The 24,442-nt window shown below is 46.0% G+C and overlaps 1 long non-coding RNA gene across 1 annotated transcript; it reads left to right on the top strand.

Annotated features, from left to right (window-relative positions):
* The first annotated feature begins 17,231 nt into the window (after positions 1-17,231).
* On the top strand, positions 17,232-19,966 carry LOC120397070. The gene is made up of 3 exons (XR_005593653.1): positions 17,232-17,517; positions 18,899-18,995; positions 19,898-19,966. It is a non-coding gene; the product is annotated as an uncharacterized LOC120397070 (long non-coding RNA).
* The last annotated feature ends 4,476 nt before the right edge of the window (positions 19,967-24,442 follow it).

The raw sequence follows: 24,442 nt of genomic DNA on the forward strand, positions 1-24,442 counted from the left end.
TTTTCCACTGCATGCATCTGATGAAGTGGGCTGTAGCCCATGAAAGCTTATGCCCAAATAAATTTGTCTCTAAGGTGCCACAAGGGCTCCTCGTTCTTTTTGCTGATACAGACTAACAGGGCTGCCCCTCTGAAACCTGTTTCCAATCTCTGTCCTTCTGGCTTGCAGAGCAGTAGCTTTCCCAGCAGCACTACAAGGGGCTCATCTCAGGGGCTGTATTATTCACTGAATAGGCCGACAGGATGCAAACACTTACCTCAGTCCCATTATACACTAGAAAGCAGGGAACAGAAAGTTTTTATTCTCTGTAATTCCCTTGCTGCTGTAGCGGTCAGGCAGCTGGTGTTTGTCTCTATTTATCCTCACACAAGGACAGTGGCTTCAGAGTGCCCATTCCGGGGGGCTCTGTAATATATTTACAAATTAACCAAACACAAACAAAACTAAAGCACTAGCCAAAAACCAGAAAGCTTCCTGTGCTGTTTTGCAGCTCACTATGTTCTGGCTATTATGGATTGCCTTGGATAGTAGCACCACCCCCCATCCCCCTTGAAAACTCTGCTGTCCAACATACAGCATGGACCACAACAAGAGCCTCCAAACTGATCTTAGCTGCCATGATGGAGCCCAGGGAGTGGAGCAGGGTGAGTCCCAGAGCACTCAGCTCTTGGGAGCACACAGGAAGTCAGGGCACAGACTGGAGCACAAGTGTCATGCTTGAGGCAGCTTTCCTCGCTCCGGAGATGGGCAGACGCTGAAGCTTCCAGCCTGGCCTGACGCTGAAGCTTCCAGCCTGGCCTGAAGTACAGTGCATTGCTATAGACTAGTTGGAAGCTGAAACAACCCTGGCCGGCTGTTGCAAATCCCCAAAAGAGAGGAATGTATGCAGCCCTGGTTGGCTGTCATCGAGAAACACTGCTGTCATCAGAAAACCCATGACCAGCAACGAGTCCAGTAGGATCGAGGTCCCCCAGACACCCTCATCTGATGATGCAGAGAAGGCAGTTCTTGTACCTCTTTCAACGAGTATCATTCCCATCTTCTCTGGGCTGAGTTGCAGCCCGTTTGCTTTTCATGCCTACCTGGCACCAGGGGAGAGAACATGCTTTACCTTCAAGATAAACTGTGGTCACGCCAAACCACACAGCCCAGAAATGCAGTTAGGAGAGTGGATACAAAATCCTTGAAAAAACAACAAGGAGTCCTTGTGGCACCTTAGAGACTAACAAATTTATTTGGGTATAAGCTTTCATGGGATATAACCCACTTCATCAGATGCATGGAGTGGAAAATACAGTAAGCAGGTATAAATATACAGCACATGAAAAGATGGGAGTTGCCTTACCAAGTGAGGGGTCAGTGCTAACGAGGCCAATTCAATTAGGGTGGATGTGGCCCATTCCCAACAGCTGACAAGAAGGGGTGAATATCAACAGAGGGAAAATTATTTTTTGTAGTGACCCAGCCACTCCCAGTCTTTATTCAGGCCTAATCTGATGGTGTTCAGTTTGCAAATTAATTCCAGTTCTGCAGTTTCTCTTTGAAGCTTTTTTGTTGAAGAATGGCCACTTTTAAATTTGTTATTGAATGTTCAGGGAGATTGAAGTGTTCTCCTACTGGTTTTTGAATGTTACGATTCCTGATGACAGATTTGTGTCTATTTATTCTTTTGCGTAGAGACTGTTTGGTTTGGCCAATGTACATGGCAGAGAGGCATTGCTGGCACATGATGTCATATATCACATTGGTAGATGTGCAGGTGAACGAGCCCCTGATGGTGTGGCTGATGTGGCTGGGTCCTATGATGGTGTCCCCTGAATAGATATGTGGACAGAGTCAACAACGGGGTTTGTTTCAGGGGTTGGTTCCTGAGTTAGTGTTTCTGTTGTGCGGTGTGCAGTTGCTGGTGAGTATTTGCTTCAGGTTAGGGGGCTGTCTGTAAGCGAGCACTGGCCTGCTTGGTCTCCCTGCACTTCAGAGCTGAAGACACAAAGCTGTAGCTCCTTGAAATTGTAAGGTTTTAGGTACAGCAACATCCACCATTCCTGGGACAGCAGATGGTCCCCCAAACAGGTGACCAAATAGGGGAGCATTTCAAACTCCTTCCCCCCGCAACTGGAGCCTCATCTGCTTTAATCAGACACTGCATGTGTTTGGTTTTGTGATGAGGATTACAGAGGCGAGGCTGGGTCCTCTAAACTGTTGTTTATTCCAGCGCCTTCTCAGATGCTCATAAATATTCTCTTTGATGGCATAATAATTCTTTTTGTGTTCCATAGACACATTACTTTGGTGAGTTCAAAAAAACATTTTTTGAACTATTGAAATTCCACTACTGTTTTGATTTGTATGTTAAATGAGAGCTCTCCAGATAGTCACTATTAATATGATTATTTATTTGGAGAGCATCATCATTCATTTCTGTACAAACTGTTTTGTAAAATACCACTTCTGCTAGCAGGGCTAGACAAAGTTATCCATTACGGCTGAACAGAGGCTTGTTAGCTCACCTATTTTAGAGAATTTAGGGACTGGAGGAGTTCTATGCTGTTTGGATGAATTCATTCACTCGGTTTAAAAGTGCTATTTCTGAATCATATACAATATTGTAGTCAGTAACATCAGATATCACCTTCTTGGGATCCCTGCTAATCATAAACCAAAACACCAATTTATTAAGTTATTTTACTGTTTATGCATCTCTTTCCACTACACTTTGAAAAGTCTTTATTAAACCCCAACTGGTGTCCTGTCCATGGAGTGAGAGACACGGGATGGGACAAGGAACAAGCATTGATTAAAAATAAGAAATAATGAAAGGATTGTCTGGGGCATCTCTGAGGAAGATGCCAGTATGAGTATGGCAAAAAACCTTTGTTAGCAGCATTCCCTGGAGTCACCATTGGGTGGATGATACATCTTTTCAGAAGCCCCCACCCAGCCATGTTGCCTCGGCAGGGCAGTGAAGTGGAAGAGTCCCATTAACACAGGGCTGAAAAACTAATGAAGATGCTTAAACTACAAACATTGTATTTCAAGAAAGGACTGACACATGAGTTAAGTGCAAACACACACACACTCACACACTCGTTCATCATAGGGGGAAGGTTAGAAATGTCACAGATTAAGGAAAAGACAATGGACAACAGCACAATAGCTCAGGGGCCAATGCACCAGGGTGTTGCTGCTGTGCCTGTTATTGCTTTGGGGGGAGTTAATCAATGGGCAGGGTGTTCCTATGCCTGGATATTTACTGCCTGTGATAGATTTGATAGAAATTCCCAGGAGAAAGTCAATCCATCTAGGTAATTCTCTCTTCTCTATCACACCTGCTGAGGGCATCTCCTACTTCCCTTCCCTTAAAGGGGTGGGTGTCTTGGATTGGGGTTCTCAACTTTTTTCTTTCTGAAACCCCCCACACCACCCCCCAACATGCTATAAAAACTCCACCGCCCAGCTGTGCCACAACTGTTTTTCTGCATCTAAAAGCCAGGGTTGGCATTAAGAGGTAGCAAGCCGGGCAATTGCCCGGTGTCCCATGCCACAGGCAGCACTGTGAAGCTAAGTTGCTCAGCCCTGGGTGGTGGGGCTCAGGGCCCCGGGCTGCAGTCCTGCGTGGCGAGGCTTCAGCTTTCTTCCCTGGGCCCTACCGCTTCTAATGCCAGCCATGCTTGGCGGCCCCCCTGAAACCTGCTTGCAACCCCCTCAGGGGCCCGGACCCCTGGTTGAGAACCACCGGTCTAGGAGAGCTCTTTTAAAGGTGGTCAGTGCTTCTAAAGCCCATAAAGCAACGTAGCCCCTAGGGACGCTGGAGGATATTTAGCAGCATTTTCAGTTTTCAGACTGGAATGAACAAATAAGCCTTGACTCCTGCCCTCTTGCTGCCAGGTAAATCTGTAGTTGCTTCTTTCCCTGCCCCCCTAAAGCACTTCAGTAATCCAGGTTAACCTACAGCCCCCACCTGTATTCTGGCAAACAGGCTCATCGGTCGGAGTATGAGAGAAATGTTGTCTACCAGGCAATCTCTTCTCTTGCAAACAATGTGTTACATAAATAAGTGAGTAAGAGCAAATTACTGACTGGGAAGCTGGGTTTGAAGCTTTCCAAGGATTCACGGCTGAGCTATAACCGATGGTTATGACAACGTGGGAGCACTTAGGTTTCCTAACAAAAAGTGAATCTAGGAACTTCATGTTTATTTAGTGTAATTGGTTTCTATTAAATATGCCTCACTGACCATTCCAGAGATCTTGGCCAGGGCAAGAGCAGCTGTCTGCTCCTGTCTCCTGCACCTGCTTGTTAACCACGGTCACACTGCTATCCTTAGACGGGGGCAGGGGAAGGCAGGGAAAGGAAGATGCGGAAATCTCTTTAAAAGCACAGCCCTGCCCCCAAACACTGGGAAAAGACTGTCTGAAGTGGAAAGACTGCTGGCAGGCTGCTTGACAGCAGTTTTACAAACTATTTGAGCTGTTCTACTTCATGATCCAGCTTGGCTCTTTGGCTATTAAAAAACTGTTAAAGAGTATTTAAGCCATGCACCTAAGCCTTTGAAATTGACACAAGCTCTTTAGAACTGCCTCCTAAGGCCTCAGCTACTTTAGTGCTGAGAAGGGCAGATCAGACAAAATATTTGTATCAGAGGGGTAGCCGTGTTAGTCTGGATCTGCAAAAAGCAACAAAGGGTCTTGGTGGCACCTTATAGAGGGGGTGGCAGCAGGGGAGACGTTAAAGCTCTTCCCAACTTTTAACTAGTTCTAGGGTTACATAACTCACAGCAACAATAGATGTCTTCAGCTCTCAGATTTACTCCTGCAATGGGCACATCTAGGCAAAACATTTTATAAATTACTTACAAATTAATAAATATTTTATACTCTTTCAAGGTGTTTTATTTGCTCTTTCCTAAGAGTTATTTATAGTCTCCCTTAACATCACGTCAAAAAAAGAAAATTATTTTCATTACAAGTCAAAAGCCAAACAAGAGGATGGATGGAAGGTCTGGTTTCATTTCCATATTGCAGCACCGCAGACTTTCCACAGGCAGCTTCCTCCCCTTCCCTGCCTGCCACAGAACTCTGGAAAGGTGCCCATAAACATCACAGGCAAAAGATGGAGAGGGGATGTTCCTTTGGTAGCAATGCACAGAGGACCTGCCAAGAGGCCACTGAGGTTTGGTGCACTGACATGGCTGCAGGTCTGTGACTGGCAGAGGCCTTTCTAAGCCATCTATTGCCTTGGGTTCTAAGAAGCAAACAGCTGGAGATAGCAGAGTAACACTGTGCTGCCCATCTCTCCGTGGTCTCTTTGTTTCTTCCTCCCTGGATCCCACGGCAAGAGGAGCTGGTGTTAATCACCCTGGTGAAGACATGTCTATATGTGGCCGGGTTTGGGGCTTAGTCTGACCTCTAAGCGTTTCTGCCAGTAGAAAATCTTGACCTCTTTTTCCCATGAGAGCATTCCCCTGCACCTGCCTAGCTGCTGCAGCCCTGTGCAATGTGGCACAGATGGGGCATGGATGGAGACGTAGGACGACTCTGAATTCAGAATGGAAGCAGGTAGGGAGCTGGTGGAGTTCCTGGTTCATGAGTTTGGGCTCGTTGTGCTGCTCAGACATGGGATGGAGAGAAGTGATGTGAAAACATCAGAAGCCGGAGCATTCTCCAGTTGCTGTAGGAGCCACTCCAACTTGTAAACCAGTGAGCAATGGAGTTACCTGGGTGTTTGTTTAACTGTCATGGTTTTTAACTTAACTGTCTCTTCCAGCAATTTGAACTCTGATTTCAGGGCTTCAGGGCAGGCATAACCTGCCCCAGCAACAGCAGAAAGGAAGGGCCAAGCTGAAACCCAGAACCAAGGTATTTCAAGAGCCCTCTGCCCATGGGAGAGCTTTGATCCAGGAGTTTGGCTCAGCCTTACGCAGAGCCTGGGAAAGATGTGAAGCCGCCCCAGAGTTCCTGATGGTGGAGCTTCCAGCCCATCTCTAGCTCCAGGATGTTCAAATGGCAGCTCCCGGATTAATTGCTAATCCTGATTTTTTTATTACATTTAAGACTTAAAGCTTTTCCTTTTAAATGATTTACCTTCCCTATAATTGGCTTTTATATTGCACTGGGGGTTGCTTTTAAACATTAATTCGCCAGTAGCAGCAACAGACACACACACAGCTCTGCAAAACAGAGCTCCCTGTTCCAAGGCGAAGGAGAAGTCACAGAGCAGAGGGCTGCAGGAGGAGCTGGCAGGGAATCTCAGCTAACTCACAAGTCAGGAGCTCGAATTCTCGGAAAGTTTTCATAAGGTTCTTCAGCTCAATTAGCATTTAAATAGTCGGCCTGCTTTGTTCTCGCAAAGCAGTCCTGGCATTGTAATCAGGGAACGCCGGCAGCCAGGCTACGCTGGCACACTGGAAATGTCAGCAGAGTTTATTTGACACTGTGTAGTGCTTTTGGTATTTAGTAACATTTGGAAAGTGCTGAGGATTCAGTTTGTCCTCCCAGAGGGGCTTCCCCCAAAGAGGCAGCGGGCACTCGCCCGCCTTAGCTTGTCACAGCAAATGAAGTAGAAAGGGCTTTTCATTGAACTTTGCCCAGGACTGGAGCTCGAAACCCCTGCACCTGTGCAGCGGAGCCCTTTGCTCCACAGTGATTGGGTCTCTCTGGGTACGTCAACACTACGGGATTATTCCGAATTTACATAAACCGGTTTAACCAAACAGATTGTATAAAATCGAGTGTGCGCGGCCACACTAAACACATTAAATCGGTGGTGTGCGTCCACGGTCCGAGGCTAGCGTTGATTTCTGGAGCATTGCACTGTGGGTAGCTACTCCATAGCTATCCCATAGTTCCCGCAGCCTCCCCCGCCCCTTTGAATTTCCGGATTGAGATCCCAGTGCCTAATGCGGCAAAAATCATTGTCGCGGGTGGTTCTGGGTAAATGTCGTCAGTCACTCCTTCCGCTGGGAAAGCAACGGCAGACAAGCATTTAATGCCTTTTTTCCCTGGATTGCCCTGGAAGATGCCATAGCATGGCAATCATGGAGCCTGTTTCGCCTTTTGTGACTGTCACCGTATGTGTACTAGATGCCGCTCACAGAGGCGATTCAGCAGCGCTACACAGCAACATGCTTTTGCTTTTGCATGATAGCAGAGATGGTTATCAGCCATATTGTACCATCTACCATACCATAAATTGGTAATAAGATGATCTTGGCTACCAGTCCTTTTGCACTGTTCCATTTGCTGCTGTCATAAGTGCCCCTGGCTGCTCTTAGCCAGGGGCGCAAAAGCCAAAATTGGGAATGACTCCCTGAGTCAATCCCTCCTTTTTGGTATCTAAAAATAGAATCAGTCCTGCCTAGAATATGGGCAAGTGTACTAGAGAACCACTGTATCAGAGAGCACAGCTGCTCTGTGTCAGATCCTGCAGAAATTATGAGCTGTATTCTATTCACAGGGGGTGCTCCTGCAACAACCCCACCTGTTGATTCCATTCTTCCCTCAGCCTTCCTGGGCTACCGTAGCATTGTCCCCCCACTTGTGTGATGAAGTAATAAAGAATGCAGGAATAAGACACAGTGACTTGTTAGTGAGATATGAGTGGAAGGCAGCCTCCAGCTGCTATGATAGTCCAGACAGGACAGTAAGGAGTGTGTAGGAGAGGAGCCCAGCATCCCTCTGCTAGTTCAGGGGCACTTGAATCTTTTCTTTACACATGAAGGGTGGGGGCTGATGGAGCTCAGCCCCCTGTTGCTATGACGACGATGGTTATCAGCCATATTGGACCATCTACCAGGAAAAATTAGGACCAGGCGCCCTTGATCGACCTCACAGATGCTAGTCATCATGGTTACCAGTCCTTTTGCACTGCCCCATGTGCCAATAGGCTGATGACGAGGACAGATACCAGTCGTATTGTACCATCAGCCAGCCATAGCGTGGGGGGAGCAAGGATGTTGGTGTTGAGTGCTGCAGCATCGCATCTATCTGCAGCATTCAGTAAAGATAGGGTGACATGTAAAAGAGTCAAGAGAGGATTGTTTTCCCTTTCACTTCTGGGGGTGGGTGGGGGGGTGCGTAAATTGCCAAGCTATGCCCTGACCCACCGCGGACACTGTTTTTGACCCTAGAAGCATTTGGAGCTCAGCCAAGAATGCAAATGCTTTTCAGAGACTGCAGGAACTGTGGGATAGCTTGAGTCCTCCAGTCCATGAGCGTCCATTTGATTCTTGGGCTTTCCGTTACGCTTGTCACGCAGCAGTGCGCTGAGTCCCTGCTATGGCATCTGTCTGGAGATATTTAAAAAATGATTTTGAATTTCGTCTTCTGTAACGGAGCACTGATAGAACAGATTTGCCTGCCCTTACAGCGATCACGTCCGCATCGTCCATGCGGGAGCTCTTTCTTTATTTTGATTTTTAACTGCATCAGCACCCGTGCTGATCAGAGCTCCACGCTGGGCAAACAGGAAATATTCAAAAGTTCGCGGGGCTTTTCCTGTCTACCTGGCCACTGCATCCGAGTTCAGATTGCTGTCCAGAGCGGTCAGTGGTGCACTGTGGGATACTGACCGGAGGCCAATACCGTCGATCTGTGGCCACACTAACCCCAATCCGATATGGTAATACCGATATTAGCCCTACTCCTCTCGTTAGGGAGGAGTACAGAAACCGGTTTAAAGAGCCCTTTATACCGATATAAAGGGCCTCTTAGTGTGGACGGTTGTGGCGTTAAATCGGTTTTACGCTCCTAAAACCGGTTTAAACGCGTAGTGTAGACCAGGCTTCTCTTTGAGCAGAGGAGGCCAGTTTCTGAGAAAGCACACACACACTCATACACACACACACACGCCCCTCAACTCCCCCTTTAAAGCTCTGATATGTGTAACTCCCCAGCACAAAGGAAGTAGCAGAGAAATGTCCATTTGGTTCAGCGGGAACTGGGGAAAAGGGGACGATTTAAGAGGGGGTTTTATAAAATGCCCCTCCCAGCTGTCAGAGCTTCCCACCACATGACAAGGTGCCTCATCACTCCAGTCCAGTGCAGGGCAGCAAGCCCCAGGCACATGAGCAGAGAGGGGAAAGCAAAACTAGGAGCAACGTCCTGATTGGTTTGTTCACCCCATGGGGCTCGTTTGCACTGCCAAAGCCACTTAATCAGACCCTGCAGAGCACTGGCCAAGAGGCCCCTGCCACCATCGGATGTACGGAGCATTCTGGGAGCTGCCCAGGAGTCACACTGCCTGCACGCCCCATGCCAACACACCTGGTGCTGTTGCTGAAGGCATTGCCCAAAGGGGTCAGCCCCAGATCACATCCCATAATGGTGTCATCTCCCACCCCACAGCTTCACTGGAGAACAAACACCTGCTTGTATCTGTGTCAAAACACCCAGGTGGTAGGACTTTGCATCTGGCCCCTGGATGATCACAGCTGCCACAGTGGGCCCCTGAAGGACAGGAGGTTTCTGAGCCTGCCCCAGAACCTCAAAGTCAGGGGCATTGGAACAATGTGCGTAGTGGGGGCACTGAGAGTCACTGAACCAAACTGCAAACCCTTCGAGCCAGGGGGTGCTGCTGCTGCACCCCCTGCACCCGTAGCTCCAGGACCCCAGCTCGAAGTAGATCCAGTTGTGAGGAAGACGTCAGCGCAGGTTGCAGAGCACCAGCATGCTATGGCAGATTGTTGGGACACCCTGCTTAGGTGACATGCCAGCACCTGGGGGAGCAGCTGAGGCTTCTTCGGGAATGTCTTATCTTGGCCCAGGCAGCGTAAGTTACAATAATGGAAGACAGACAGAACAGCCAGACCATGGAGAGGAGTGAGTGCAGCAGAGATGTCAGAAGGCTCTTTTGGTGCTTGAGTGGTCAAGTCCAGCATCTCCCCAAGCCAGGAACTGTCTGAATTACTGCAGAGGCAGGTGTGCTCAGGGCCGATGAGAGGGGCGGGGGGGAGCCGGTACAAATTACCGGGGCCCGGCGCTCTGGAAGGGGGCCTGTTTAGGCGGTTCACCCTTGCTGGGGGACCTGAAAAAATTCCAGGCACAGCTTCCCTGGCTTCCCCCACCCCTCTCGTCGGCCCTGTTTAGCCAGTCTGCCCTTGCTGGGGGGCCCCAAAAAAAGTTTTCACCGGAGCCCAAACCTTCTATCGGCAGCTCTGGGTGTGCTCAGTGATTGTTATTTATGTTACGGTGTCTGGAGACCCCGGGCAAGCTCAGGGCCCCAAGGTGCAGGGTGCTCTACACACCTTGAACAAGACAATCCCTTCTTCAAGGGGCGCACGCTCTGACCGGGGTGGTGCCTTTCCCTAGCTCACTTCATTTCATCCCTTCCTGGGTTCAGCCAGAGCCAGGCTCTCCTGGGAAGAGCAAGGTGGGAAGTCTGCTAGATGGGTGTGGTCAGTGCATCATACTTCATGCCATGTCACGATGGACCCTAGAGGTTGTACATAGATGCTGAGTCCACCCTGACCTCTGGTGGACCCCATGCTGCCAAGCTCTGGGGGAGACTCAGTTATCGCCCATCAGGACTCTCTGGAAAGGGATGAGGTTAATGCAATTCCCAGGCTGCAGAGGGTGGAGGCGGGGGCAGCTGATCTCATGGATGGCAACATGTTACATTTTCATTTAGGAAATCATTACAATGAAGCCAGGAAAAATGCAGTTAGATGGATACACAGTTCCTGTGGGGCTGAAAAGGAGTTTGGCCGACAGCCTGAAAACCTCCAGTTTGTGCATCACCAGACAAGAACCTGCTGAATTGTTTTATCTTATTACATTAGCGGTGTCGTTAAGCAACACCAGCTCAAGTGGGCCTCAGAGCCATAGCACAGAACCCCCAGGGAGCACCTTCTATAAAGCACCAGAAAACGGCTTTGTTCTGAACCGGCCTCAACAACTCTTTCTTTGCATCAATATATTTCATTGGGAATTTTCTCCTTGACTGTACTGTGTAGGTACCTCTTGAAATATTTATCACCCACAGCCAGTTCCCCTCACCTCATCACTGTGCAGCTTTGGAAAATTCAATCCTCGCCCACCCCAAGAAAGCGCACGCTCATTTCTACTGTAATAATACCTATTGTGAGCGAAGCCCTGCGTCTGGCCCAGAGAGGGGAAACCCACACACTACAGAGACAGTGCAGGTATGAGATGTTACAAGTGATTCAGAAAGCCTGCTGGGTCGTGTGAGCTTTAGCCCACTGCTGAAAGCATCTCTCTTGCTTTAACAGTTGGGCCCGGCACAAAAGCTTTAGGGATGCACAAGGTGACTCGAAGTAGCGTAAGTAAGTTGCAGGTTAGGACACAGTGGTGGAGAATTTTCAATACAGACATCCAGTAAGGTCTGTACTTCCCTTCTTCCTACCTCATCCATATCACAGGTTCCCACACCTACATTGCCAATTACATTCCTTCTCCAAACATCCCATCCCCACCTACCCCCTCTATTCTTAACCAAACATCCTATCACACCTTTCAATCCATACAATTTACAACTACATTTCAAACACATTTACATCAAACAGATTAAATCATTTTTGACAGCAAACAATTTATCTCATACCTCCTCCTACCTAAACTAAACAGGAGATAGTAAAGGACCTCTTCCTCCTCACTCAGCACTAAACTAAAAAACAGTTTTACTTAAACAATTCTAAATGCTGACTTGTTAATTTAAACAGAGTTTAATAACATTAGACCTCTCTTTTGTCTTAAAACTTAAATTTGAGTTTAACATAACAGTTACCAAAGGCTTCTTTAATCCATTGTTTCCTAATACAGAATGAGTACATTAGGCTAACATTTTCTATCTTTTGAATTATAACAGAATAAAACTAATGGATTGGCATAACATCACTCCTCCCTACTGAACAAAAACTCAGGAGCTGGGATCTCACTTCTCATACTTCTCCACAAACAACACCTAAAAGGAGTAGGGGGGCCACCACATTCCTTTTCATCTTCCCCCCCCTATGGAGGATGCCTGGAAGGAGTATCTACTTCCACCCATCTGTCGTCATTCCGCTGGTCCCGTATTGTGAGTGTCATCAGATCATTCAAGTGTCCAAGGGTCCATGGGCAACTCCAAGCACCCAGATCGGTCCATTGATCCATCTCAGTAGTGTGAGGGCCCCATCCTTCTGCTCAAGATCCTCCTAAATAATATCACTGCAATACCTTCAAACCCTTTCTGATGGTGTCTCAGATCTGCTGGCAACAGCTTCTCAGTGAAATAACTGCTAGTATGATTTGAAAAGTTAAGTTGTTCCCAACTTTTTAGATAATTTCTTTGTTGCTTCCCAGCTTAGATTAGAATTTAGGTGGCTTGCTTATCTATTACACCCAGGCTCTTTTGAATATTTCAAATTTTTGCTATATAATTAATAACATTGAGAGAGAGCAATTGTACTAATCTAATGGCAGCCTCAATTAGCAGCCTTCTGGAGGCTCTAATCAATCTAATCAGGCCCCTTGTGAGCACAACATGCTGGGCCAAAATACCAAAACACAAGGCTCACCAAGGGCAGTCAAACCAACTAATCTAACCAACCCTGTTCTCAGGTAATACTGCAGTCTCAAAACCAGTTTTCCTGTAATTCAGGTATTCTTCACACAGGACATCCTACATGGTCACTTGGTGTGGTCAGGAAATTAATTCAGGTCTTTCAAAGCATCTGTTGCTGGGTCTTTTGCTTGGTGGTCACCCCTATTCCAGCAGAGCCAAGCTTTCTTTTTGCAAATTTTGGACATTAATTCTTTACTTACCTGTTGGTTCCTGGAAGTGCCATTCTCAGCTGTTGCCTGTATTGTCCATCTTTGTGAAAACAGAGTGTCAATTATGCTTCATTCTCATGTGTTGAATTTTTTGCTAGCAGTGTGCTGTGTTACAGCAGCCCCCTTCTTGCTTTTAATAGTTCTTCTTGCTGTCAGCATCAGCAGTTCTCTGAAAGTTTGCCAGTTTCTATCTTTAAACCCTGTTAGAGCTTTTTTAACCTACTTAGGAAACTTCTCTTCTTCTTCTGTTACTCTTTTTTCTTACAACTACTTATTACAATTGCCTTTATACATTATTTTTCTTTAACCTTACAAGTTTGTGTCTTTACTATACAGTACATTAATAAGCCTTATTAAGTTTTGTCACATCTATCCTTTTACTAAAATAACTTTTCCAGAGCTTTGGGACAACAAGTTAGGTTAAACACAGTTCCACTGATAGCCAGCCCTCTCATAGAAAATCTGAAAAATAGTTTCCCAATTCCCCCCACCTCTGGGGAGTGGGTTGACTTAGCCTTCCAAGATCCAAATAAAATTTTTTTACTTAGGTTAACTCCATATTTAATCTTAAGAACTAAGTTTATTTTCCAAACTTATTTAAATTACATTTTCTTCTAATTTTTTATTTTTCCCTGTTTTCCAATCTTTTTTGTATTTATTTGTATTTAAACAATTTATCTGTATTCAAATTTTTTCCCAATTTACACAATAACTTTGTAAACACAACAAAACAAAACCAATCAATTCATAAAAAACAAGATTATTCCAACCACAAAATATCAAAGCCAATGTTCACTGAGCATCTTGCATCAAGCATTAGTTGACTGTTCAATCTGAAAGACAAAGAAAGTGAAATTCTTCTAATCAATTCTTCATCAATTAAGTGAACATAACAATACTGTTCAAGGCAAAACAAACAAAACATATTATTTTTATATATAATATATGTTTCATAGGTTAGGCAATCTCAAGATATACTTTTTCTCATTCACATTCTATATAGTCATACACCTTTTTTAACTCATGCTTTAACTTTTTTACCACTGCTTTAACACATCTAGACTTTTTCACCAGCTATAGTTTTACTTGAAACTAAACTAATTACATACTTATTTAGACCTCACCATACACATTTGATTAAAACCTAATAATAATTCATAACCAAAAATATGCAATCTAATAATTTCTTTGCCTATAAACATAACAATTTACATTGAACAAGAATTAAATTTTTTTGCTCACATTTTGAATTTACTTTTTCAACATTTCACAGACACTTTCTTTATTTTTTTTAACTTTTCATCACTCACACACACCTTCCAACTTAACCACTTTTCTCAACTTAAATCACTATTACAAGTATCCTCCTGGGTATTTGAAATCCCCGTGTTTATAAATATAAATCCCTTTCTTCCCCTAGACCCTCAAAGTTTCTTCCACGTTTTCCAATCTCTCCTAACTTAGTTTTCCATCCTCTTTCTTCTCCTCATTCTTTGTTTGCCTCCATCCTTTTTCTACCTGCCTCCACCTTTTTCCACTTTCTACTTTCACCCACTGCCCCCAAGTTCCACCTTTCTGGTCCTTTTGGTTTTAGCATCACCAATGGTCCTTTTTCTCCTCCTTTCCCGTCCTTTGACTAACACCACACCACCACCTGGGCAAAACACAAAGCCCTTTAATTTCCAAAAACACATTTCACTTTATGTAAAACACATACTATTCTTTATAGCAAACAGCCTGCTATTACGGTGTATTGGCAGCACAAATAGTTAAATTCTTCCTTCCCCTGAAGGACTACTACTTGCCACTGAGCCCTTTTTCCTGCGGAAATCCTGTCTCAAAGCCTGCAACTTGCCCCTGAGCGCTTCTCTAGTTCATCTCTTTATTTGATCTATGCTCTAATTGCTCAATTCCTCTTTAACTGCTCTATTTGTTCTTTCTGCTCCAACTGGGGGTCTCCAGTTGTCCAGTTCTCATGTCTCTACTTCAGGCTCCAGAACCTCACTGCTTAATCTTACAAGTAACAGCATACCTAATCATGCATCAAACAACATATAAACAACCAATAACAAAAAAAAACAAATAACACACATAAACAAAATAAAACAAATAATTCTGTAAAACTCTATAGGGCTCTGTAACAAATATCTACAACCAAACTGTAAACAAATCTGTTACTAATTTAAAACCCCACAGCAAACAGAGGACCCACAAACCCTCCCCAAAACCTACCAATTTCTTACCAACTTACATATTAGACACACATATATATAGATATAATCTCTGAGAAGGGGAAATAGAAGAGAAGGGAAATTAGTGGACAACATATACCAACTATATACAAGCTTCTCCACTCTGGGAGAGCTCTTTTCTTTGGGTTCTCTGTTCTTCCTTCTCTCCCTCTTCTCTCTTCAGCAGTGTCTCTTCAGGTCACCAAGCCATACTCACTCTGGGAAATCTCACTGAACAGTTAAGCTTTGTTGCAAAACAGTTCTTTAGCCTTTGCAAATACTTCATACAGTTCTGTAATATATATTTTAATTATCTAGCTTTATATTATATTTTTTCTCAGTGGGGATAAAGCAGTTTTTCTTTTCTTCTCTCTTATCTCTGGGCTTCCTGGGCTTTAGCTCTTCCTTTTCTCTCCAGCTTAGCTGAGTTTCAAAATTCCTAGTTCCATTGCTCACACCGTGTCAAAGGCTTTCCTTAATTAAAAGCTCCTGAAGATATGATATATGATCTTATCTAGAATCTAGATTGTGGATACCTTCTAATGGACAGATGGATTTTGGATTTTCCACGTGTAAATATTCCAGGACCATAAGCTGTTTCACATATACTATGCGTAAGTATGTTTAGCTTAGGGGTGAGGTATTAGGGAGTGGATTATCCCTTGACTGTCCACCCCCCTTTTCCCACTTACTACACACAAGAAGAGGGGGTCCCTAAGAATCTCTCTCACAGGGGGGAGGTCTCTCTCAGGGGGTAGGGGAGAAGATGGGCGGTTTCCTGCTAGGACGCTGCAGCCAGCCTCGTCCCGGATGTAGTGGATCTCTGCTAAGTCCACTAATTACTGGGCTTGCGTTAGACTAATTACTGGGCTTAGCGTAGTGCTAGTCAGGATCATTCATAGGCTTCTTTCAACCAGGTTAATACACACACCACACACACACACACACACACACACACACACCACACTCACACCACCTCAGCCCTGGGGCACTCCTGGGGCATATGCCTATGGGGGGATTTTTACAAGAGCTCTTTACACAAAGTTTCTTAACAAAGCTACCCAAAAGCTAACAAACAAAATTGAAGGAAAATGTTGTATTCAAGATTAATTCCTGGTTCCTCTTCCTGGTCTCATAGTTGATGGATAAGTAAGTCAGTCTACTGTAACCTTTACCTTACTAGTTTTATCCATTTTTAATTTACCCTTTGATCCAAAATTTGCTCCAAACCAATTTCTTGCTGGGGCATACCTGTGCCCCCTGCCTGCTCCCTCCCCCTGCCCCCCCCTATCTATCCTGGCGTCCCCAGCCCAGGTCAGGCAAACAAAAGGTTAACACAACTTAACAAACCTCTACCTTTCCAACAGGACCTTCCGGACCTTCTTCTCCACCGCGCTGCTTCGCCACTATCTATCTGAGTGCGTTGCACCGTTGTGCCGTCTGGGTCGTCTCCGCCACGTCCCCCCCCGCCCCGGTAAACCGCCCGCGGCTGCATCGGCTCGGCTGTCGCTGGCTCGGCCGGCAGGGGAGGTCCGCAAGGCATAATTTTGCCCTCGAGCCCACCCAGGGCGCCCACTGTTGCCGCAAAAGGCCTGAGGCAGCAGGCAAAGGTCGTTGGTTTGCCGCCGGCCGCGTCGCACTAATTATCACACCAGAAGAATGCAGAGCAGAAATTTTTATTTGAGTAAGGTGTAAGGAGCATCCTGCACACAGCTAATCCTAATACTAATCCTGCACTGTGTGTGTGTGTGTACTTCTTATACATGATTTCAACAAGGCATTCTCATACCCCCCCTGCCCCCCACCCCCCCCTCCTCTCCTCCCCTCCCATAATAGGCACTTTAATATTTGTAACAGTTACATTACATCAAACAGAAATCATCAACAGCAAACAATTAACTTCATTCATTTAACAAGGCTGTTACTACCTTTTTACTTTGAATTTATTACCTCCTCCTCCCCTCCTCTCTTCTAAATAAAAAGGAGATAGTAAAGGGGGGCTATCTTCTCTCTGTCTTACACTGATGAACAAGGAGCATCATTTCATTTCTAATGCTGACTTAGGAATTCAACTAGAGTTTAACATAAAGGGACTCTTAGACCAGCATAAAATAACTTTGGTCCATTTAGGCCTGGTACAGAAAAGCTTCATTAACACTGTGTTTTTCTACCCTCCTGAGTTATCTAGGGATATGCCTAATGGCACCAACACAGTCCTCAACACAGCACATGCTTATTTAATTAAATTGCCTCCACTAGCAAGGCCCTGCTTTCCTCTACCTCACTTAGAGAAATGGGAAGCTGTGTGGCTAGATGACAAGGAGGAGCTATTCACAGAGCAGTTTGGGAAGGAAGAATCCAAAGTAACTACTAGGGACAATTTTGTAAGTCCCAGAAGAATTCAGCAATGGAGCAAAGGGAGCCATGATATCAGTCAGGAATAGCTGCAGCAATGGGGAGATCAGACCCTGATCTACCTGCAATGTGATCAGGAGAGAGTCTACAGCCTAGGAGAGGTAATTTTTCACAAGGGTATAAATCTAAACAAATATCAGAATGGTATAAACCCTGTATCAACACTGGGGGGATAGGACAGATGCAAAAAGAAACAGCAATATTTTCTGCCTTTTAAATAGACCTGAAGCAAATGAGTAATTTATGTAATGCATTCTGGTCCTTTCTGAACACCTGCCTCTGTTGTGGTACCTGCAAGAAGCTTGTTCATTGAGATTGTACAATGTACATATCCTACCCCCTCCCCTGGGTAGCTGTTGCTGTTTTCCCCTGCCTGCTCTCTATTTGTTCACTTATCTGTCTTTAGACAAGGAGCTCCTTAGGGCAGACAGAGTGTTGTCTCCTCCGGGAAGTGCCTAGGCAGTGAGAGTAAAATAGAATAGAGTCACTCTCTCTGCTGGCTGGGTGTCCGTGACCAGGCTGTGAATTTCTCAGATGCATTCATAATTATACGGTGAATTAAGTCTTCTGCAATGCATTAGTCTCTGTGCACCGAGTGCAAGGTGTCCTATGTGACTAGTGCCGAGCAGTAACTCTCCAGACTGGGTTTGTTAGTTGTGAGTGGCTAGATGGGTGACATGCCGTTATATGCCCATCTCCGCATCTGTAAGATGGAGGTGGTGCTGTTTACCGACCTCCGTCAGGCACTTTGGGATCTAGAGATGAAAAGCTCCAGAGGAGTTCTGTTATTGATTGAGCAAGCAAGTGCCCACACACTGAAAAGCTGGGTTCCAGGTACATGTGGCTTGTGCTTTCTGGGGACACTAGCATGCACAAGCACCCACAAGTTGCTGGACTTGAGGCAGGAATCACTGAGTGAAATCCTGTGTTATGCAGCTCAGAGGATTATAAATGATCCCCAAGGTTTAAAGTCTATGAATCAGCACCATCAAAACTCATCAGCCTCTTGAATCTTCATGGGGAGTGTGAACACTAAGGGGAGCAACCGAGCTCACCCAAAGTGAAGTCACTTCCAATTTCAAGTGACTATCGCCAAAGGGGGTAGGGGGACCTTTAGCACGACTTGCAGTTACAGACTGGTGAATAAAGGCACTGCTCTGACGCCCGGAGTGGGGAAGCCTCTGGCTAAACCAAGGGGAGATCCTCTGCCTCTGACCCCAGGGCTTCCTGTTGAGTAAGCAGCAGCCGAGAGGCCGAGCGCTGGCCTGCTGCTGGGGCACGGCCACGGAGAGAGGGTGGGTTTGTCGTTAAATCCGGGTGCCAATCATGATGTGACCCCTCCTTCGTGAGACACGGGAGCCAGCTGGGTGAAGGGGCGGGGCCTGGGCACCTCCCGCAGGAAAGGAGAAACCGAGTGCCAGGCGAGTGCGTGGCTTCCCGTGCAGCCCGGCGGACAGCTCACACTTCGCTTTTGTACCACAGCTCCTGAAAGGGCACCCGGCGCCCCCGCTGTGCAGCCTGAAGGGGACAGCATGATGCAGCTGTGCCCTAGAGACGCCCCTGAAAGGCCACGGCCAAGGTATGCGAAGGCTCGTGCCCCGGCAGCAGACAGGCTGCCATACAGCTCAGTAGCTCCTTGCAGTCACTGGAGTCTCCCCAGCCACCATTCAGTCTGGGATTGTCCCAGGAGCCGAAGGGACTGGCCTAGAAGCTCTGCTTTCTCCTCCTGAACACGGCTTGCTGGGCCAGCCAGTCACCACCAACACGGCTCCTTGGTCTCCTTTTTGGAGGTGGGGGCTGGGAGGGATTCAGCAAAGACGGGAGCAAACCTGCTGGCAGCACAAGCCCAATATGCACAAACAGCTGTAGTGCCGGGCCCGGTCTCAGAGGACCAGCGCTGCGATGGCCCGGTAGGTCACGAGCCCATAGCTGCCCTTCTGCTGTGGGCTCACTGTGCAGGGATACTGCTGCTGTCACAACTCCAGAAATATGAGGAATAAGCCCAGCAGGATGAGGAGTCACACGCCGATGAGAGCAGGTGCATGGCTGCGCTACCGACCTGCCCTGGGTGTTTGAGACATAAAAGGAGGGTGGGCCCAGCCCAAGCTCAGATGTGAATTATTCAAATGGGTCTCTGCTAGGCTATAGAACTAGCGAGAATAGCACCAGTCCTGCTAAAGGGGCCAGCCACAGGAACTGCCATGGGACCAGCACACACAGGCGGCTCTTCAGGGCGAGGGCCCTAATCCCAAGCCCCCTCTGCTGCTGGGGGGCTGCGGGTGCCCTGCCTGGGAAGGAGAAGTGTAGCACTTGGCATGTGGGGGGCTCAGTGCAAGTGCTGTCTGTACTGGACTGACTCATGTGCCCAGATGTCCCCATTTTATAGGGACAGTCCCAATTTGGGGGTCTTTTTCTTATACAGGATCCTATAACCCCCTACCCCCGTCCCGATTTTTCACACTTGCTGTCTGGTCACCCTAGGACTGACTCAGGGCAGCCTCTTGGAACAAGGGAGAGAGTGCAGCCCCTCCAGAACCAGCCTCAGTCTGACACCCAGCTGGTGTCTTCAGTCTACGCCTTGTGGCACATGCTGGATGGCGATGTGACAGTTTAATCCAGTGGATCAGGGCTTCCTAGCTCCATGGAGAAGAGATTAACGAGCAATAGCCAATAATCATCCTTCCCATCCCACCTTTCCCCCCTATGACTGATGGGGTGTTGGGGGCCACTTCATCTTGAAAAGTCCTTTGTTTAGCATAAGTAGTTTAACACACATGTCAATCTGTTCCACCTTGTATTTAGCAGTGACAGTGAGTACATGTCCCAGACCTGAAGAAGAGCGCTGTGTAAGCTCAAAATCTTGTCTCTCACCAACAGAAATTGGTTCAATAAAAGATATTCCCCCCCCCCTTTGTGTCTCTCATAACCAGCCTTGTCCCAGAATCCGAACAGCAGCAGGGGCTGACTGTTACCAAGAGGCCCCTCTGATTGGCCTGAACACCCTTATCAAACGACATTAGAGAAAGGGAGAGGTGAGAGTTGGGTCATTTAATTATTGCTATGCAACAGAAACCTGGTAAACTACGGCCCTGTGTCAGTCATCAGGATGAAGTGTTCTGGTTTTATGGCTGTTACCTGCACAGTTGACTGAAATTTTTTCTTCCAGGAAAAAGAAAAAAAACCAAAACACACACACACCAATGAAGCTTCAGTGACAGCTAAATATTTTGCAGATGTGTCTGTTGTGCCAAGTTGTTTTGGTTGGAAAAACCCTCAAAGATTTAGGAAAAACAAAAAACATTGACTTTTTTACTCTAAACAACTGTTTCAAAATTTCCTTCCGTCTTAAAAAGAATCAAAAATGTTTTAGATGGTCAAAACCATAAAAATAATCAACTTTTCAATTCATGAAAAGTTTATTAAAAATTATTTTCAGGTTGTCCCAAACAGATTTTTTTTATTTTTCCAAATTGACTGTGAAGCAAAAATAAAATTATTTGCCTCACTCTAGTTATTTGCACTGTTGTGTTAGCTACATCAATGTAGCTGTCATTTATTCATGTTGCAGTAGTGCCAAAAAGCTCCATTCAGGGGTCAGGGCCCAATGGCCTGGGCGCTGCACTGACAGAGTGAAGCAAAGAGACTGACCCAAAAGAGGTCTCGGTCCAATTATGAAAGGATGAAACAGACACATCCAAAGACAAACAAGAAGTGGCAAGACAAGGTGACAATGAAGATATTTGCATGAATGAGGAGTCAGAGCAGTCACCGTGTGTTTCTGTGGTACAATTGCAATTAGTTTCTCTGCCCAAGGGAACAAGTGCCTTTTCTGTGGGTTCTGTATTGTGGCCATATGGTACAAATCAGTAGCAGAAAGAGTTTTATTTAGCATCTTCCATACTAACTGCCCCCCAGAATGCGACATGCTATTTGTCTGCCTTGATATAAATTACATGACGTTTATAGTAACGCTGAGCAAGGATTAATGGCTTTGCTAATTATATCACTATCAGTTGGCTACCAAGAGGACTGGTTATTGCTCAGCTATATCTAAGCCCATTCATCTGGCATGCTGCTGAATTGCTATGTGCAATATAGTAGATGTGCATCATTTTCAGTTTCAAGGAACTTCAAGCCTGCAGTAGTAAGAAAAAAAAATGTGCTTATTAACATCGAGTGAGTCAAGCCTGGAATTCCTATTTATTCCAAGACTGCCAGAAACTAATCCTATCAATTCCAGAGGGCATCTCCTGGAGCAGCATTTCCAGATAAATACCAGCTATGATTTGCATTAAGTCAGGCCCAATTGGTTTCTCCTCCTGAGCTTATGAAAGCCCAGTTTCAGATCAGCCTCCCATTTAGCCCTCTCTGCTAAATTGGCTTGCCTTGTTTGCTAGGTATGCATTTGCTTTGACCTACACGTCGTTTGTTTCAATTTGCCCGAGTAATGAGAGGAAGCATTTTTCACATTTTTGCACTGATTGATCTGCAATGAGATTGAATCTCACATCTTCACTCACCCACCTGCCTTCCGCCAGCTTCTTACACACAGGAGCTGTAAAACCTAATTGTCCTTTGTCAAATGTCTGCATTTCTTTTCCGTATGCCTTGTTAATAGTGCACTGAAGAATTTCTGTAGCAGAGGCTAATTTTAAAAATGCTATTAGCAGGGATGTAGCACTGGCAACACTCAGCTGGTAACAATCTCCCAACTGCCTTTTGCATTTTCAGTTTTCCTATTATGACAAGCACAGGTAAGATGTAGTTTCAGAGGAAAGTCAAGTATCGTATTTTGGTGCCAAAATAATTCTCCATCTAATGAATGGCCTAGGGCTATGGCAACAAATGTTTTGTACTGAGAACACGGCAGCTGTGTCACTTGCCTGGGAAACTTACTGCAAAGCTTAACTCAGTGGCAAAGGAATGTTTTGTTCAGAAACTGGCTGCACTGCAAACCTAAGTCTGCAGGTTATCCAGATACGCTGCAGAGACAGACAATGCAACTTCCTTATACTGTCCTGGTGCCTTCCCAACCTTGATTTCCAAGAATGACTCTCTCTCTCATCTGTCTATTGCACTAAGCAGCACCCATTAGACTTTCCTGGAGTTGCAGAATAATGTGTCTTGGGCAAAAACTTTTCTTTTTCTGGTTTCACTGCAAAAGCAAAGAGAACAATAAATAAACATTGGAGATCGTCCCTTCATATAGATCACATTTTGTCCATCCTAGGGAGGGCAGTATAGGATTGCTCCCTACAGCACATTTAGTGCTTTATCACTTGAGAGACCTACAATTAAACCAGACAAAGACTCTGTGGAAGATTGCTAAGCAAGATTTTAGCTCTGTCAGGGACATAGGAATTGCTGTGGATCAGGACCAGAACAACAGTCCATCCAGTTCAGTATCCTGTCTCCACCTATGGCTAGAATGAGGTGTAAAATGATCAGAATGGACAGTTATACAATGGCATGCCTAAGAGGAAAGTCTCTTCCTAACCCCAGGCAATTAGTGGTTGGATTCTCTTGTGGTTTTCTTTGTATTCTGCCTAAATGTTCCCTTTCTTAATTCCATCCCACAGCTCCATGTACCTCCCTAAATAATTTCTCTTCATCCCCACATTTCCACTTTTAAAAAAAGTTTCTTATGCCACGATAAATACGTTGTTTGAGGACAGATCTTGGAACAAGTTGCACAACTTAACAAGATGTGCAAAAATGAGATTAAGAGTCCTCAAACCAATTCAGGATTTATAGGGGAACAAAATAGGACCTTTTGCTTCAGATGCTTGGAGACAGCAGCTACTGGCAAATGAGTCTGCCTATTTTAGCCAAGACCTTATGGTCCTAGGCCCCTTTCTGTTCCTGTGCCCTCCAAGGATGTTATGTCCAAGCTAGCATGGACCTATCTATGGATAATAAGAACAGCCCCAGTTACGTTAGACAGGCTGTATACAGTTGGGAAAGGATGCCTCATGCTTCAGGGGATATGAGCTTTAGAAAGCAACTCCTTAGGGGCAGGGTCTTCCCTAATTACCCATTTCAGGGTGTCCTGACCCTTCCATTGAAGCACCTAGTACACCTCTACCCCGATATAACACGACCTGATATAACATGGGTTCGCATATAGCGCGGTAACCCCGGGGCTCCGGCAGCAGGGCTCGGCCGGTGATTTAAAGGGCCCGGGGCTCCGGCTGCTGCAGGGAGCCCCGGGCCCTTTAAAATCACTGTCGAAGCCCTGCTGCCGCTACCCTGATATAATGAGGTAGCACTTATAACGCAGGAGGGATTTTTGGCTCCAGAGGACCGTGTTATATTGGGGTAGAGGTGTACTAGCCATGGTCATGAGCCAGGTTCCTGGCCTAGATGGCCCGAGTCTGATATAGCAGTTACCACCACCATGCCCGTATATAACATGTCATCGGTGAATCTCAAAGTGCTTCCCAAAGGAGGTCTGCATCCTTAGTCCCGCTTTACAGATGGGAAAACTGAGGCACAAGGGAAGGAAGCAGCTCCTCCATGGTGAGCTAGGTAGAAGCCAGGTCTCCTGAGTACCAGTATAGCACTGCCTAGCCTATATTCCCCTTGTAATGCTTACCTTACATTTCTGTTCCATTGAACCCTGGACTTTTCCCAGTGCCTCGCAAGCTGCCATAACTATTTTTAAGAGCTAACAAGTGGCCCAGGAAAGGTAATTAAATGCTACATGATCCCCCTTCAGTAGCACTGCCCAGAGTGCACAGCTACCAACTCAGGTCCTCGTGCAATCCACAGTAGCCATAGAACTGAGATACCGGCGGACAAACTACCTTTCCCTTTCCACAGCTGCTCCATGGTGAACAAACAACTCAACTCCCATTTGGTTTCCAAGGTTTCTCATTTTGATGTTTATCTCTGTATATTTATCGTCGTGCCCCTTGCAACTGAACATGAGCAAAGAGGAGAGCAGGTAAGACAGCCAGGCAGAAGTGTTCCTGAACAGAATGTTTTTCTGTTTTCCATGAGGCGTCAGTAGCTCTTTAAAGTCTG

Source organism: Mauremys reevesii, linkage group 2 (assembly GCF_016161935.1).
Source record: "Mauremys reevesii isolate NIE-2019 linkage group 2, ASM1616193v1, whole genome shotgun sequence".
In the NCBI taxonomy this organism is placed as follows: domain Eukaryota; kingdom Metazoa; phylum Chordata; order Testudines; family Geoemydidae; genus Mauremys; species Mauremys reevesii.